The sequence below is a fragment of the Mobula hypostoma genome, chromosome 16 (genome assembly GCF_963921235.1).
Source record: "Mobula hypostoma chromosome 16, sMobHyp1.1, whole genome shotgun sequence".
Classification (NCBI taxonomy): Eukaryota; Metazoa; Chordata; class Chondrichthyes; order Myliobatiformes; family Myliobatidae; genus Mobula; species Mobula hypostoma.
The window spans coordinates 70448854-70467160 of NC_086112.1; positions in this window are offsets into that span (position 1 = coordinate 70448854).

Here is an 18307-nt window from a genome sequence, read left to right on the forward strand (position 1 = left end):
CATTGCAAGGGTTCACTGTCTTGAAAAATGTTTTTGACATCAGCCTCTGAGACAGAAATCAGAGGGTCATGAGGTTCTACCAGGATTTGCATAGGTATAGTTTTATTCTTCCTTTCAAATTGTGCATAAAAGGCATGAACTCACCTGGAGGTGAAGCATCACAGCCATTCATGATGTTAGATCGCCTTGTAGGAGGTAATGGCCTGTAAACCCTGCCAGAGCTGACATGCATCTGAATCCATCATGAACTTCAATCAGAATTGTTAAATTGCTCTTAAAATAGCCTTGGAACATAAGAACATAAGAAATAGGAGTAAGAGTAGGCCATCCGGCCCATCGAGCCTGCCCGCCATTCAATAAGATCATGGCCGATCAGCCCATAAACTCAGTTCCATCCACCTGCCTTTTCCCCATAACCCTTAATTCCTTACTACGTAAAAATCTATCTAACTGTATCTTAAATATATTTAGTGAAGAAGCCTCAACTGCTTCCCTGGGCAGAGAATTCCACAGATTCGTCGTCGTCATCATCGTGGCTATCCCTCGAGGTCGAGAATGGTGGTCTTCGTTCTGTTGATCTACTTATGGGCTCTCAAGTGGCTTATGAGTCCAATCTTGGCTTTGAAAGTTCTTCCGCATTCAGGACAGGTCATTCCAGATGGCAGATCAGGCTTTGGTTGTTGCTGCCTCTCTTTCCATTTTCTTCTCTTTTCTTGTAATTCTGCACATCTGTTGGCTTCGAAAGTTGCTGTTCCTTCTCGGATGACAGCTTGCCAGAGTTTCCTGCCCTTGGCATTGGTTTCCCAATTGTTGATGTCAATGTTACATTTCTTCATGTTGGCTTTTAAGACGTCTTTGAATCTCTTCTGTTGTCCGCCTCTTTTACGTTTGCCTTCTTTAAGCTGGGAGTAGAAGATTTGTTTCGGCAGACGTTCATCTTTCATCCGAACAACATGACCGCTCCATCTTAGTTGGTTCTTGATGACGTAAGCTTCAATGCTTGTTGTTTTTGCTTCATTTAGCACACTGACGTTGGTTCTTCTATCTTCCAAGCTGATATTTAAGATGTTTCGAAGACAGCATTGAAGGAACTTTTCAAGTGCCTTCAGATGTCATCAGTATGTTGTCCGGGTTTCTGATACATATAGGAGCATTGGGATTACCACTGCTTTGTCAGCAACACTAACTGTGAGTCTTTTCAAGTTAGATCAGGAGTAAAACAGGGATGTGTGATTGCCCCAACTTTGTTCACCATCTTCCTTGCGACAATCATCCACATTATCAAGGACGACCTACCCCCAGGAATCAAAATTGTCTACAGAACAGATGGCAGACTTTTCAGTCTTGTCCGTCTCAAATCCAAAAAGAAGACATCTACGAGTTCCCTCATCGAGTTCCAATACGCAGATGACAACAGTGTTGCAGCTCTTTCAGAAAACCACCTACAACAGATTCTGACTGCCTTCAACCATGCATACTCGAAACTTGCACTTACCATCAATTCCAAGAAAACTTAGATCATCTATCAACCGTCACCAACTGAGACAAATCGGATAGAACCATCATTTCAACTTGGTGAAACAACCCTGGAATACATGGACCACTTTTCGTATTTTGGAAGTCACCTCTCCTCCAATGTCGACCTTAATGACAAGATCCAACATCGTCTTAAATGCGCTGGAACAGCTTTTGACGTCTCCGAACAAGAGTCTTTCATGATTGTGACATCCACAGATTCACCACTCTCTGGGAAAAACAGTTCCTCCTCATCTCTGTCCTGTCAGATTGGTCCCCTAATCTGAGGAAAGACATCCTTGCCATAGAGGGAGTACAAAGAAGGTTCACCAGATTGATTCCTGGGATGGCAGGACTTTCATATGAAGAAAGACTGGATGAACATCCGTGTAAGCGGAACAAGTGCTACACATGCCCTTACACTTCCTCCCTTACCACCATTCAGGGCCCCAAACAGTCCTTCCAGGTGAGGCATCACTTCACCTGTGAGTCGACTGGGGTGATATACTGCGTCCGGTGCTCCCGATGTGGCCTTTTATATATTGGTGAGACCCGACGCAGACTGGGAGACCGCTTTGCTGAACATCTACGCTCTGTCCGCCAGAGAAAGCAGGATCTCCCAGTGGCCACACATTTTAATTCCACATCCCATTCCCATTCTGACATGTCTGTCCACGGCCTCCTCTACTGTGGAGATGAAGCCACACTCAGGTTGGAGGAACAACACCTTATATTCCGTCTGGGTAGCCTCCAACCTGATGGCATGAACATCGACTTCTCTAACTTCTGCTAAGGCCCCACCTCCCCCCGTACCCCATCTGTTACTCATTTTTATGCACACATTCTTTCTCTCACTCTCCTTTTTCTCCCTCTGTCCCTCTGAATATACCTCTTGCCAATCCTCTGGGTCACCCCCCCCTCCTTGTCTTTCTTCCCGGACCTCCTGTTCCATGATCCTCTCATATCCCCCTTTGCCTATCACCTGTCCAGCTCTCGGCTCTTTCCCTCCCCCTCCTGTCTTCTCCTATCATTTTGGATCTCCCCCTCCCCCTCCCCCTCCAACTTTCAAATCCCTTACTCACTCTTCCTTCAGTTAGTCCTGACGAAGGGTCTCGGCCTGAAACGTCGACTGCACCTCTGCCTATAGATGCTGCCTGGCCTGCTGCGTTCACCAGCAACTTTGATGTATGTTGCTTGAATTTCCAGCATCTGCAGAATTCCTGATGTTTGCGTTAAATTCACTACTGCAAAGCCTCTTCCGGTGATGCCTACACCGAAGAAGTTTAGATCCTCTCTTCGACGGGAGTTCAGTGAAACCATCTCTCACTGCTCCCCATCTGTAATTTCTTCGGCTCCTCAACTTTTCGACCACACTTTGACTCAGACTCGCTATCACAGCCATATATCCTTTCTTGGAACGTGCCTCGGTCGCCAACTTACTCCAGTTGGCTTTAGGATTCGTTTCCAAGCCTCTCAATTTGGACCTTCTGAGGATCCCAGGTACTCACATTTTATTGACTCTGCCTCTCGCCGCTTCTCCCATCAAGCTCTGAAGGCGACTCTCTCCGCCATGAGGAGGTACTTGGTGTCCCTATCCCAGACCCTTCCAAACCTTCGGGACACTTTCTTCGCCGTCTGTAATGGTCCTACCCGTTATTTCATCCTCCGTCAGATTCACGCCTGCAATCGCCGTTTTTTTGACTTTGTCATGTTAGGCAAAGATCGCAAGATCCTACATCTATGGACTCCAGAGCCTGCCGGCCCCGACGCTAGCAGGCATGAACTTTCAATTGCGGCGTCTGCCATTGATCTCGGCGGCTCCAACACCTCAGGACATATTCAAAACCCGGACTCCAGCAACGACCATGGACACCTTCACAGCGATTGTGCAACCACCAACTGCGACTCCAGCCTTGAACTCCAGGCCGGGTCTTTATGTGCTGCTGTTGTGACTCCCGTCTCCCCTTCCCCCACCACCACTCCGCAGCCCCGTCTTCCTCAGATCCCACCGTCAACTCCTGGGCCCTCAGAGGCTCCATCTTCCTCTCACCCCAACCCTCCCCTCTCCACTGACACCCCCAGCCTCCCCCTCCCCCCTCTGATCCCAGCTCTCATCCGTGCCGGGTCTTTACCATCCCCTCCGACCTTCAACTGTCGGAGGCAGAGCGCTCTGTTCTCAGTAAGAGCCTCACGTTTGTCCCCCTTCGCCCACACCTCAGCGAGTTCCGTGTTCGCCACGATGCGGAACTTTTCTTCCGCCGTCTCCGTCTCCAAGCCTACTTCTTCGGCAAGGACTCTTCCACCCCCACCGATGACCCCTTCTCCCGTCTTCAACCCTCCTCTTCTTCATGGACATCCCGCTCTGGTCTTCTGCCTGCTCTGGATCTCTTTATTGCCAACTGCCGACGGGACATCAACCGTCTCGACTTCACCGCACCTTGTCCCCATTCCAACCTCACTCCTTCGGAACGCTCTGCTCTCCACTCCCTCCGCACTAATCCTAACCTTATTATTAAACCCGCCGATAAGGGGGGTGCTGTTGTAGTCTGGCGTACTGACCTCTACCTTGCCGAAGCACAGCGGACAACTCGCGGATACCTCCTCTTATTTACCCCTCAATCGTGACCCCACTAAGGAGAACCAGGCCATTGTCTCCCACACCATCACCGACTTTATCCGCTCAGGGGATCTCCCATCCACTGCTACCAACCTTATAGTTCCCACACCCCGCACTTCCCAAGATCCTACCCAAGATCCACAAACATGCCTGTCCTGGCCGACCTATTGTCTCAGCTTGCTCCTGCCCCACCGAACTCATTTCTGCATACCTCGACACTGTTTTATCACCCCTTGTTCAATCCCTTCCGACCTATGTTCGTGACACTTCTCACGCTCTTAAACTTTTTGATGATTTTAAGTTCCCTGGCCCCCACCGCTTTATTTTCACCATGGATGTCCAGTCCTTATACACTTCCATCCCCCATCAGGAAGGTCTCAAAGCTCTACGCTTCTTTTTGGATTCCAGACCTAATCAGTTCCCCTCTACCACCACTCTGCTCCGTCTAGCGGAATTAGTCCTTACTCTTACTAATTTCTCCTTTGGTTCCTCCCATTTCCTCCAAACTAAAGGTGTAGCTATGGGCACCCGTATGGGTCCTAGCTATGCCTGCCTTTTTGTTGGCTTTGTGGAACATTCTATGTTCCGTGCCTATTCTGGTATCTGTCCCCCACTTTTCCTTCGCTACATCGATGACTGCATTGGCGCTGCTTCCTGCACGCATGCAGAACTCGTTGACTTTATTAACTTTGCCTCCAACTTTCACCCTGCCCTCAAGTTTACCTGGTCCATTTCCGACACCTCCCTCCCCTTTCTAGATCTTTCTGTCTCTGTCTCTGGAGACAGCTTATCCACTGATGTCTACTATAAGCCTACTGACTCTAACAGCTATCTGGACTATTCCTCTTCTCACCCTGTCTCTTGCAAAAACGCCATCCCCTTCTCGCAATTCCTCCGTCTCCGCCGCATCTGCTCTCAGGATGAGGCTTTTCATTCTAGGACGAGGGAGATGTCTTCATTTTTTAAAGAAAGGGGCTTCCCTTCCTCCACTATCAACTCTGCTCTTAAACGTATCTCCCTCATTTCACGTACATCTGCTCTCACTCCATCCTCCCACCACCCCACTAGGAATAGGGTTGCCCTGGTCCTCACCTACCACCCCACCAGCCTCCGGGTCCAACATATTATTCTTCGTAACTTCCGCCACCTCCAACGGGATCCCACCACTAAGCACCTTTCCCTCCCCCCCTCTCTCTGCATTCCGCAGGGATCGCTCCCTACACAACTCCCTTGTCCATTCGTCCCCCCCATCCCTCCCCACTGATCTCCCTCCTGGCACTTATCCGTGTAAGCGGAACAAGTGCTACACATGCCCTTACACTTCCTCCCTTACCACCATTCAGGGCCCCAAACAGTCCTTCCAGGTGAGGCATCACTTCACCTGTGAGTCGACTGGGGTGATATACTGCGTCCGGTGCTCCCGATGTGGCCTTTTATATATTGGTGAGACCCGACGCAGACTGGAAGACCGCTTTGCTGAACATCTACGCTCTGTCCGCCAGAGAAAGCAGGATCTCCCAGTGGCCACACATTTTAATTCCACATCCCATTCCCATTCTGACATGTCTGTCCACGGCCTCCTCTACTGTGGAGATGAAGCCACACTCAGGTTGGAGGAACAACACCTTATATTCCGTCTGGGTAGCCTCCAACCTGATGGCATGAACATCGACTTCTCTAACTTCCGCTAAGGCCCCACCTCCCCCTCGTACCCCATCTGTTACTCATTTTTATGCACACATTCTTTCTCTCACTCTCCTTTTTCTCCCTCTGTACCTCTGAATATACCTCCTGCCCATCCTCTGGGTCACCCCCCCCCTTGTCTTTCTTCCCGGACCTCCTGTCCCATGATCCTCTCGTATCCCCTTTTGCCTATCACCTGTCCAGCTCTCGGCTCTATCCCTGTCTCCTGCCTCCTGTCTTCTTCTATCATTTTGGATCTCCCCCTCCCCCTCCAATTTTCAAATCCCTTACTCACTCTTCCTTCAGTTAGTCCTGACGAAGGGTCTCGGCCTGAAACGTCGACTGCACCTCTTCCTATAGATGCTGCTTGGCCTGCTGCGTTCACCAGCAACTTTGATGTATGTTGCTTGAATTTCTAGCATCTGCAGAATTCCTGTTGTTTGGGCTTGTACTCGTTGGGATTTAGAAGATTGAGGGGGGATCTGATTGAAACGTATAAAATCCTAAAGGGATTGGACAGGCTAGATGCAGGAAGATTGTTCCCGATGTTGGGGAAGTCCAGAACAAGGGGTCACAGTTTGAGGATAAAGAGGAAGCCTTTTAGGACCGAGATTAGGAAAAACTTCTTCACACAGAGAGTGGTGAATCTGTGGAATTCTCTGCCACAGGAAACAGTTGAGGCCAGTTCATTGGCTATATTTAAGAGGGAGTTAGATATGGCCCTTGTGGCTACGGGGATCAGGGGGTATGGAGGGAAGGCTGGGGCGGGGTTCTGAGTTGGATGATCAGCCATGATCATAATAAATGGCGGTGCAGGCTCGAAGGGCCGAATGGCCTACTCCTGCACCTATTTTCTATGTTTCTATGTTTCTAAATCTACTCCCCTCAATCTTGAGGCATAGTCCCCTAGTTCTAGTCTCACCTACCAATGGAAATGACTTTCCTACTTCTATCTTATCTATCCCTTTCAAAATTTTGTGTGTTTCTATAGGATCCCCTCTCATTCTTCTGAATTCCAGACAGTATAGTCCCAGGAGACTCAATCTCTCCTCATAGGTTAACCCCTTCATCTCTGGAATCAACCTGGTGAACCTCCTCTGCACCTCTTCCAAAGCCAGTATATCCTTCCTCAAGTATGAAGACCAGAACTGTACACAGTGCTCCAGGTGCAGCCTCACCAGTACCCTGGTCTTGAATTCAATCCCTCTAGCAATGAAGGTCAACATTCCATTTGCCTTCTTAATAACCCGTTGTACCTGCAAGCCAACTTTTTGTGATTCATACACAAGCACTCCCAAATCCCTTTGTACAACAACATGCTTCAATCTTCCACCATTTAAGTAATAACCCTCTCTTCTATTATTCCTTGCAAAGTGGATGGTCTCGCATTTACCAATGTTGTATTCCATCTGCCAGACCTTGGCCCACTCACTTAACCTATCTATATCCCTCTGCAGACTCTCCACATCCTCTGTACAATTTGCTTTTCCACTCAGTTTAGTGTCATCAGCAAATTTTGCTATGCTACGCTTAGTCCCCTCTTCCAAATCATCAGTGTAAATGGTAAACAGCTGTGGGCCCAGCACCAACCTCTGCGGCACCCCACTCACCACTGACTGCCAACCGGAGAAACACCCATTTATACCAACTCTCTGCCTTCTATTGGTTAACCAATCCACTATCCATGCCAATACACTTCCTCTGACTCCCTGCATCCGTATCAAACGCCTTCTGGAAATCCAAGTATATGACATCCACCTGTTCCCCTCTATCCACTGCACTCATTATGTCCTCAAAGAACTCGAGTAAGTTTGTCAAACAGGACCTGCCCTCTCTGAATCCATGCTGCATCTGTCTAATGGAACCACTCCTTTCTAAATGTTTCGCTAGTTCTTCCTTAATGACAGCTTCAAGCATTTTCCCGACTACAGAGGTTAAGCTAACTGGCCTATAGTTGCCCGTCTTTTGCCTACATCCTTTTCTAAAAAGTGGCGTGACATTTGCTGTCTCCCAATCCACTGGGACCTACCCAGAGTCTAGAGAATTTTGGTAAATAATTATTTCCCTGGTTATCCAAGGCAGGCTCTCCCCACACTTACTGTCCTTACTATAATCTCCGCCAATTCCCTCAGCACCCCAGGATGCATCCCATCAGGACCAGGGGACTTATCTACCTCCAGGCCCTCTAGTTTGCTCATCACTATCTCTTTAGTGACAGTGATTTTATCGAGGTCCTCACCTCCCATTTTGTCCACAACATCATTCTTTGGCATATTAGACGTGTCCTCCACCGTGAAGACCAACACAAAATAGTCGTTCAATGCCTCAGCCATTTCCTTATCACCCTATATTAATTTCCCCTTCTCGTCTTCCAAGGGACTTATGTTGACTTTAGCCACCCTCTTCCGCTTTATATATTTATAAAAACTTCTGCTATCTGTTTTTATATTTTGTACTAATTTACTTTCATACTCTATATTCCCTTCCCCTATTTCTTGTTTAATTGTTCCTTGTTGCTTTTTAAAGTTTTCCCAATCCTCCAGTCTCCCACTACACTTTGTAACTTTGTACACACGAGCTTTTAATTTGATAGCTATCCAAGGCTGGGTCTCCCCACACTTACTGTCCTTACTTTTGACTGGAATATACTTTTGTTGAGCACTGTGAAAATCTCTTTGAAGGTATTCCACTGTTCCTCAACTGTCCTACCAAATAGCCTGTGCTCCCAATCCACATTAGCCAACTCCTCCCTCATCCTGTTGTAGTCTCCCTTGTTCAAGCATAATACACTAGTTTTAGAGCTAACTATTTCATCCTCCATCTGTATGCGAAATTCAATCATACTATGATCACTCTTTCCAAGAGGATCCCTGACTACAAGATTGTTAATCTTACCTGGCTCATTGCACAGGACCAGATCTAAAATAGCATTTTCCCTTGTAGGTTCACTAACATGCTGCTCAAGAAAGCCATCATGGCTTTCAAGACTTCCTTGACCAACCTGATTCACCCAATCTATGTGGAAGTTAAAATCTCCCATGACAACTGCTGTTCCGTTCTTACAAGCCTCAGTTATTTCTTGGTTAATCGCCTTCATTACGTTGTACCTGGATTTCTTGTATCGTTCTGGATCACCGGTCTTGAATACTGTAGGTCTAGTTCTCAGCAGACTGTGAATCTCCTGGGTCGTCCATGGTTTTTGTCTTGGGTCTGTGGTATATTCTTGAAGGCACACACTCATCCACACAAGCTTTGATGAAGTCGGTGAATTCTTTAGGAATTTTTTACTGATGGCAAATGACATGAAAGCAAATTACTGCTTTTGCTGTTCCTCAAACTTCTCTCTGATGGCCCGTCATTTTTACAAAAGTGTTTTTACCGGTTGAGGAAGTTTCCACCAAAAATGTCTCACTATGCCAAGAGACTGGCAATTTAATTGGATGAAGGCATCACAATAATTCAAGTAGATGGGAAATGAACCATTGTATAACAACTTCTGACAGGCAAAGTAGGATATTGTGGTTGAGAAAGAAGGTTACAATAATGTGGTTTGTGAGTACAATATTAATGACAATTGACTCACTGTGAGGGCAGACTGTATTGATTACAGAGCAGAAAAATAGCAGTTGAGAGTTGCCTTAATGTAATGCTTAGAGGTATAGCATCGTTGAGATTGGAAAGTTACAGCTGTCCTTATGCGGGCCACGATCGTTGATGAGAATTTGTGGCAGAGCTATGGCTGGGAGCAAGTTTCTCAGCCTGAGCCCTGAGGGACTTGACTATTTGCTGCTGGTCTGGTTGAGTGGAATTTATCATCTGGGAAGCCATACAGATCATGCTGGTCCAGCTCAGTACTATCTCCAGGTCAAGGTGCTTTGCTTAAGTTCTCTGTACTTGAACAAAAGAAATATTTATAGAACACAGCAAATCTATTCGTACTTCTCCAGGTTGGATTAAGTCAAGGCAGATATGGAAACAGTTATAACGTTGGGGCAAGTTTTGGTTGGCCATGCTTGTTTTGGATTAGACTTGGATTTCAAGGCTTGGATCTTTTTCATAGCTAGGACAGAAAACTTATGGATAGTGTATGTTGGGTTATGGTACTTCTATTGTTTTGTATCTTCAAAACATTAAAGTCATTCAAAGGAAGACAGGGGAGTCATAAATGTGGGTCTAACTCCATGGTTACCACAAGCGAGGCATGCACATATCACATGGTAGCGTGATGATGTGTCCAATTTATGTATTTATGCATATAACTCCAAATGGATTATTTAAACAAACAAGAATGCTAAATCAAACAAGATTGCTCAAATATTACTTAAATATTACATACACACTGGTAGTGATGTTATCTGTTATAGTTACACATAATTTGATAGTGTGTTTGGAAGTAGGGTGGCAGAGTCAATAGTGAATAAGTAGTATTGCGTTTAAAGGATAGCACAGCAATTGGAGATTATGGAGGTGTTGCATTTCAGGGTAACACAGAATATCATAGGTAGTTGTTGGAGGAATAATTGTTATCAGATATAATACTGTTACAATTTGAGGTTATGGTAGACATTTATTAGAAGATATGGAAGTGTACTAGGTGGAGTATGTGTGGTGCTACAGTTAGGAATTACAGTAGTGTTACAGCAAGCCAATGGTTTGGGGTACAAAAATGTAATGGATAGGGTATATAGTTGGGCAGTAGTACAATTTAAAGGATTTATTTGGTGTTACGAATGCAGTGGTTCAGAAATGTATATTTGGCAAGAATTATAATGGTATACTCTTCTACTGTTATTTAATTATTACAAACTATTTCATATAATAATTACTGTTTGGTTGTGATTAGGAATACCAGAATTATGATGGCTAATATATGAATTGAATTAACCTTATTACTTACATCCTTCACATACATGAGGAATAAAAATCCTTACGTTATGTCTCCGTCTAAATGTGCAATGTGCAATTTATAGTAATTTGTAACTAATAGTATGTACAACAGGTCAATCAATTTAGCTTAGAAATACAATTGTATCAGTGTAAATTAATCAGTCTGATGGTCTGGTGGAAGGAGCTGTCCCGGAGCCTGTTGGTCCTGGCTTTTATGCTGCGGTACCGTTTCCCGGATGGTAGCAGCTGGAACAGTTTGTAGTTGGGGTGACTCGGGTCCCCAGTGATCCTTCATGCCCTTTTTACACACCTGTCTTTGTAAATGTCCTGAATAGTGGGAAGTTCACATTTACAGATGCACTGGGCTGTCCGCACCACTCTCTGCAGAGTCCTGTGATTGATGGAAGTACAGTTCCCATACCAGGCAGTGATGCAGCCAGTCAGGATGCTCTCAATTGTGCCCCTGTAGAAAGCTCTTAGGATTTGGGGACCCATACCAAACTTCTTCAACCGTCTGAGGTGAAAGAGGCACTGTTGTGCTTTCTTCACCACATAGCTGGTATGTACAGATCGTATGAGATCCTTGGTGATGTGTATGCCGAGGATCTTAAAGCTGTTCACCTTCTCAACCACAGATCCATTGTTGTCAATAGGGGTTAGTCTGTCTCCATTCCTCCTGTAGTCCACAACCATCTCCTTTGTTTTTGCGACATTGAGGGAGAGGTTGTTTTCCTGACACCACTGTGACTTCTTATCTGTAGGCTATCACTTGGTGGAGTGAAGTTAAGAGAATTTGGACCTGTGGAAGTTAGTGTGCTTGGCTTTAGTGACAGTTGAAGAAAACTTTGATGTAGTAATTTGGTGTCAAAGAATTTTGATTAGGAGTTCTGGTGTGCTTAGTTGAAAAGGTTGGTTTAAAAGCCAAGTGCTTAAAGGGAAGAAGTTGTTCTTGAACCTGGTGGTGTGGGACTTCAGTTTTCTGTACCTCCTGCTTAATGAAGTTATGGCCTTGTTTTGGTTATGCAATTATAGCAGTAGTGTTTTGTTAATGGTCAATTCATGTTTGCCTTCTGGGGCTGGATAATGTTTTGAGTAAAGGGTCTGAAAGTTCTTTGTTGTCGACTGTTAGGGGATAAGACAGTATTATTTTTGGTTTGTAGCAAAAGGAATGTTTGTGCTTTGGAGTCATTGAGTTCTTCAGCACAGAATATGGCCCTTTAGGGTATTCTGAATGCTTTGGTTAGGGGCTTATTCGGGGAATACAGCAGTGTTTTGGTTGGAGATACTTCAGTATTTGATTAAAGGCTATGGGAGCTCTGGAGTTTTGGTATCAGGGGCCTTGAGTTTAAATGCCAGTAGGATGAATTGTCAAAACTCTGGTCAATAAATTATAATTGATGGAAAACCAACAAAAGAACTGACCACTAAATTTGTTGCATTGTCATCAAAATCTGATGAACCTGCCATTGCAACCCAATCTTGTCACCAGATGAATGAGCTGATTAATAGAACATATAAAGAAGGTTAATTTTAAATCAGTGACCTAGGTTTGAAGGGAGTCTCTCTGTCTCCAGCTTGCACCCTTTCTCTCTGTCTCAGTCCCTCTTTCTCTCTGAATCTCCACTTGTATGTGTGTGTGTGTGTGTGTGTGTGTGTGTGTGTGTATCTTTTCTCTGCCTGCAGCAGTGTTCATACTGAACTTGGTCTGTATTTGTAGGCAGTTTGACACTCAACATGTTGGTAAGAACAAGCAGATGCTTGTCTAAACCCACAGAACTTGCACCATGAGCCACGAAACAGTACTGTGGCTTTCCTCACATGCTGCACACAACATGTGCACTCAGATTAGCCAGAAGCAAAGAGAGTTCTATGTAAAATAACTATTCCTTCCTGTTTAACCAGTACAATCAGTGTTTGATGTGGCCTAAAGAAATTTATTCAAAAAAGAAATAGCTGTGTATTCTTGACTAAGCTTTGTTTACTTCACAATGGTAAATTCTTTTCTTCAGTGACAATGAGAAGCAAAAACGCCTTTGCTTCATAAAAGTCATAAAAAAAACTGCAATGCTGAAAGAAGAATAACACTGGAAACATTCCACCCAACAGGCAGCATTCAAGGAGAAAGCAGAAGATGTGTGCTCCTGAAAACAGCCACAAATAGACACTGAAAAAATGTGACAATGCTGTCCCATTTTGCAGGAGTGGGAAACTACAGTTTAATCTGCTGCACAGTGTGCATACAGACATGCATTTTGTTATAAAGTGTGCTGGGCACCATACCATAGAGAGACCAAAATCAACATCTTTGACCTGTGACTGAAATAATTATTAGTGCAAATAAAGTGCTTCATCGTCTGGGAGCAGCAGACGTACAAAGCCTGTAGATTACTGTGCTCTGTAGACTTCTGGGTTCCAGTGAGCACAGACTCCTGGTGAAGTGGAGAACAGCTGTTAAGTATGTGTTTGGACTACCCGCTGTTATTCCTGAAGTCAGGAATGCTGCCATCAGCATCCTGTGTCTGCAGAGGGTACAGGGCCCCAGTCAGGTTAAAGGTCATCTTATTCTGAGCCTTCAGCCTCAGAAGGCCCTATAAAAATGTGAATCAGGAAGTAATATAAATTAAAGCCATTCAGGATGCTCTGTCCAGCACAACACAAGCCCTTCCACTCCACTTCTAGCAAAGTAACAATAGAAAGCAGATGTGGAATCTAAAATTCTCACCTTAGTTTAAGAAATCTGTACAGCCCCTGCAACTTTATCCTCCAAAAACTTACACTTTTCCAATCCTCACCTCTTCTTCATCTCCCACTCATCCCACACTAACACTCAGCTAAAGTTCCTCCTTAACTTCAGTTTATTTTTCTTTATGCTCCTTAAACCCTCATCTCTGACCAGCCGCTTTGATCACCTATCCTAGTATTTTATTCTTTGACTCAGTGTCAGTGTTCTGTGTCAGGTGACTTGCTGGGTGAATATTATACTTTTAAAACTACTTTATAAATACACATCGTTGTCATCATACTGGCAACTTTACTAGAGATTCAAATTACAGGATCTCCTTCAATGTCAGGCCTATTATAGAATCAAAGAATCATAAAGTGCATGGCACCGAAGATCCCTTAAAGTTATCATAATCGGTCCAATAGCTTGCTCCTCAAATAGCCTCGAAAGCCAAGTCCATTTCCTGGCCTCCATGTGTGGCTTAGCTACTAAGCCTGGCAGAACCATTTCTACTGGCAGGAGAAGGGGCAAAGGCAGTTTCCTAGTGCAATAAAACCAGTTGCTTCGGGCAAATGGGGCTTGTCAGCTCAGGAAAACTTTTATCTCAAAACTCTGCTGCCTTGCAGCTATACCCACTCATGGGAAGGCTTTAGAAGCAAATCTCGAGGAAAATCAGAACCTGGAGTCCCTAAGACAGTCTACATTGAGCTCAACGCTAATGGACAACTTCTGTGATGCTGCTAGTACCAAAAATGTATTGCTCTCTGCCATTCCTTTGGATTCATCAGATGTGTAGATAGGAGGAGCCTAGCTTGCTCTCCATATCGTACTGTTCTGGCTTGCACGTCACTAGACAGCTAGGATGCAATATCCTTGGTTGACCCTGACCAGTGGATGGCCTCAAGAGCCCAAAGACAAGTCCTTCAGCACTTTTTGCCCATCTGTACTAATCATACTTCCATGCATTTCTTTGTTCATTAATAACAGCTTTTCTTAAATTAACCTTGATATCCTGAAGTTAATGTCCTGCTGAAGGGTCTCAGTCCAAAATGTCAATTTTACTCTTTTCCACAGATGCTGCCCGGCCTGCTGAGTTCCTCCAGCACTTGTGTGTGTTGCTTTTGAATTCCAGCCTCCGCAGATTTTCTCATGTTTGTGTTAACTTCAATTCATTGGATTGATTTTTAGAGTTGACAGAGGTCCTGAAAGATACTCAGAAGGTATCAATCCAATTCATTGACTTTTGAAGAATTGGTACTGCATCTTGATAGACATTGGTAAATTAAAGAATTGGTTCTGCATCTTGATAGACATTGGTAAATTAAAGAATTGGTTCTGCATCTTGATAGACATTGGTAAATTAAAGAATTGGACCTGCATCTCAATAGACACTGGTAAATTAAATGGGCTCTTTAAACTGCAATCGCCCTGAGTATATTTATTTAATGAATTAAACTGATATTTCCCAACTACAGTTTGAACTTTAGGTTATGAATCCAGGCATTGGGTTACCAGCACATTAATATGTGCATTTATCTAACCAAGCAGAATTAACTGATATGAGGTGAAAAACGGGCAAAGATCCTCATGCTGACGAGCAAATGGGATACTGTTCTGGCAGGGCAGAGGCAACGGTAAGAGCACAAGGTGGTAGTTAGAGGCAATGGGTTAGAAAGGATTAATGATTGATTACACATGAAAGACAATAATAATTTTTTCAACAGAAAGGATGTGCATGAAAGGATGAATTCATATCCTTCAGTTGTTTACAATTTATATTAATGATAAGGAGGAATATACAGTATCGATGTTTGCTGATAACTAGCAGAAAGATGGGAGAGGATGTTGCAATGATAATATTAGGGGACAAAGATAGGCTGAGTGAGCGGGTCAAGATTTGACAAATGGAATTTAATGTGGAAGGTGTCATTTAGTCCACTTCTGTAATAGAATAAAAGGCAAAGCTAACAGATTTAGGGAAGCTTGGTTTTCAAGGAATATTGAGGTCCTGTTTAGGAAGAAGAATGTGGTGCATAGACTGTATAGAAGCAAGCAACAAATGAGGTGCTTGAGGATTGTAAAAAATACAGGAGAAGGTTTAGGAGAGAAACCTGGATGGCTAAAAGAAGGCATGATGTTCCTCTGCCAGACAAGGCTATGGGATTCTACAGATGTTAAGAGCAAGGGCCAAAATTGGTTCACTTGAAGATCAGTGTGGTTATCTATGCACGGACCCAAAAGAGATGGGGAAGATCTTAAATAGATTTGTTTTACTTGGAAGATGGTCACAAAGTCTGTGGAATGGAGGGAAAACAGTAATGGACCATATACAGCGTACAGAAGGCAATGCGTTTCCTGTCTTGAAACAAATTATGGTGGTAAGTCCTCAGGGCCTGTTGAGGTGTCCCCTTGGACCTTGTGAAATGCTAGTGCAGAAATTGAAGGGGCTCTAGCTGAGGTATTTAAAACATGGGTGATGTGCCAGAGGACTGGAGAATGGAGAATAAGTTGTAAAATTATGGGCCAGTGAGCATGACATCAGCAGTGGGAAGTTACTGAATGGTATTCTAAGGGACCAGATATATAAGTATTTGGATAGACTGGGTTTTATTAGAGATAGACTACATGGCTTTGTGTGTGGTAAGTCATGTCTAACCAATCTTATAAAGTTTTTCGAGGCGGTTACAAGGAAAGTTGATTGAGGAAAGCAGTGACCATTGCCTGCATCAGGGATTCCTAACCTCGTGTCCACGGACCCCTCAATCAATGGTAAGGTGCATAGTCTAAAAAAGTTTGGGAACCCATGGTCTACATAGACTTCAGCAAGGTCTATGACAAAATCCCACAGGGGAAGATAGTCCAGAAGGTTCTGGTGCTTGGCATTCAGGATGCAGTAGTACAGTAGAATACAGGGATCTGGGAATATTGATCCATGATTCCTTAAAAGTGGCATAAGATCATAGGAAGAGCACACTGGCCTTCATAAGTCAAATTATTGCATACCGGAGTTGGGATGTTGTGTTGAAGTTGAATAAGACATTGGAGTATAGGAAAGATATCAATAAATTTGAAAGAGCACAGGGAAAATTTACAAGGATGTTACTGGAACTTGAAAACCTGAGATATTGGGAAAGGTTGAGAGGGTAGGATTTTATTCCCAAGAACATAGAAGAATGACAGAATATTTGATAGAGGTACTCAAAACTATGAGGGATATAGAAAGGGTAAATTCAAGCAGTTTTTTGCCACTGTGGTTGGATGGCACTAGAACTAGAGTAAGGGTGATAGGTGAAATATTTAACAGAACCTGAGGGGAATCTTCTTCACTCAGAGGGTGTGCTTGTTTAGATGGTTTTCCCATCATAACTGGAAGTTTAGGAGAATGAGGAGTGATCATGTTGAAATGATAGCAAAAGTTTTTTTTAGGTATGTGAAGAGGAGGAAGATAGTTAAGAACAATGTTGGGCCCTTGAAGAATGAATTGGGAGAAATTGTTATGGGAAACAGAGAAATGGCAGACGAATGTAATAAGTACTTTGGATCTGTCTTCACTAGGGAAGACACAAGCAATCTCCCAGATGTATGGATGGGCCAAGGACATAGGGTAACAGAGGAACTGAAACAGATTGACATTAGGAAGGAAACTGTGATGCGTAGGCTGACGGGACTGAAGGTTAACAAATCCCCAGGTCCAGATAGTCTGCATCCTAGGGTACTAGAGGAGGTGGCTCTGGAAATTGCGGATGCATCGGTGATCATTTTCCAATGTTCCTTAGATTCAGGATCAGTTCCTGAGGATTGGCGAATGGCTAATGTTATCCCACTTTTTAAGAAAGGAGGGAGGGAGAAAACAGAGAACTATTGCCCTGTTAGCCTAACATCAGCAGTGGGGAAGATGTGAGAGTCCATTATTAAAGATGAAATAGTGGCATATCTTGATAGCAGTGATAGGATTGGGCCGAGCCAGAATGGATTTACCAAGGGCAAATCATGCTTGACTAATCTATTAGAGTTTTTCGAGGATGTAACCAGGAAGATAGACATGGAAGATCCAGTGGATGTGGTGTACCTTGACTTTCAGAAGGCATTCGATAAGGTACCACATAGGAGATTGGTGGGTAAAATCAGAGCTCATGGCATTGGGGGGAGGATATTGACATGGATAGAAAACTGGTTGGCAGATAGAAAGCAAGGGGTAGCAATGAATGGGTGTTTCTCGGAGTGGCAGGTGGTGACTAGTGGGGTGCCACAGGGCTCGGTATTGGGACCACAGCTGTTTACGATTTACGTCAATGATTTAGAGGAAGGCATTGTGAATAACATCAGCAAGTTTGCTGATTATACTAAGCTGGGTGACAGTGTGACGTGATGAGGATGTTAGGAGAATTCAAGGTGACTTGGATAGGCTGGGTGAGTGGGCAGAAACTTGGCAGATGGCGTTTAATGTGAATAAGTGTGAGGTTATTCACTTTGGCAGCAAGAACAGGAAGGCAGACTATTATCTGAACGGTGTGGAGTTAGGTAAGGGAGAAATACAAAGAGATCTAGGAGTACTTGTTCATTAGTCTCTGAAGGTGAATGAGCAAGTGCAGCAGGCAGTGAAGAAGGCTAATGGAATGTTGACCTTTATTACAAAGGGAATGGAGTACAAGAGCAAGGAAATCCTTTTGCATTTGTACAGGGCCCTGGTGAGACCACACCTGGAGTATTGTGTGCAGTTTTGGTCTCCAGGGTTAAGGAAGGACATCCTGGCTGTGGAGGAGGTGCAGCGTAGGTTCACTAGGTTAATTCCTGGGATGTCCGGACTGTCTTACGGCGAGAGGTTAGAGAGACTGGGCTTGTACATGCTGGAATTAAGGAGATTGAGGGGGGATCTGATTGAG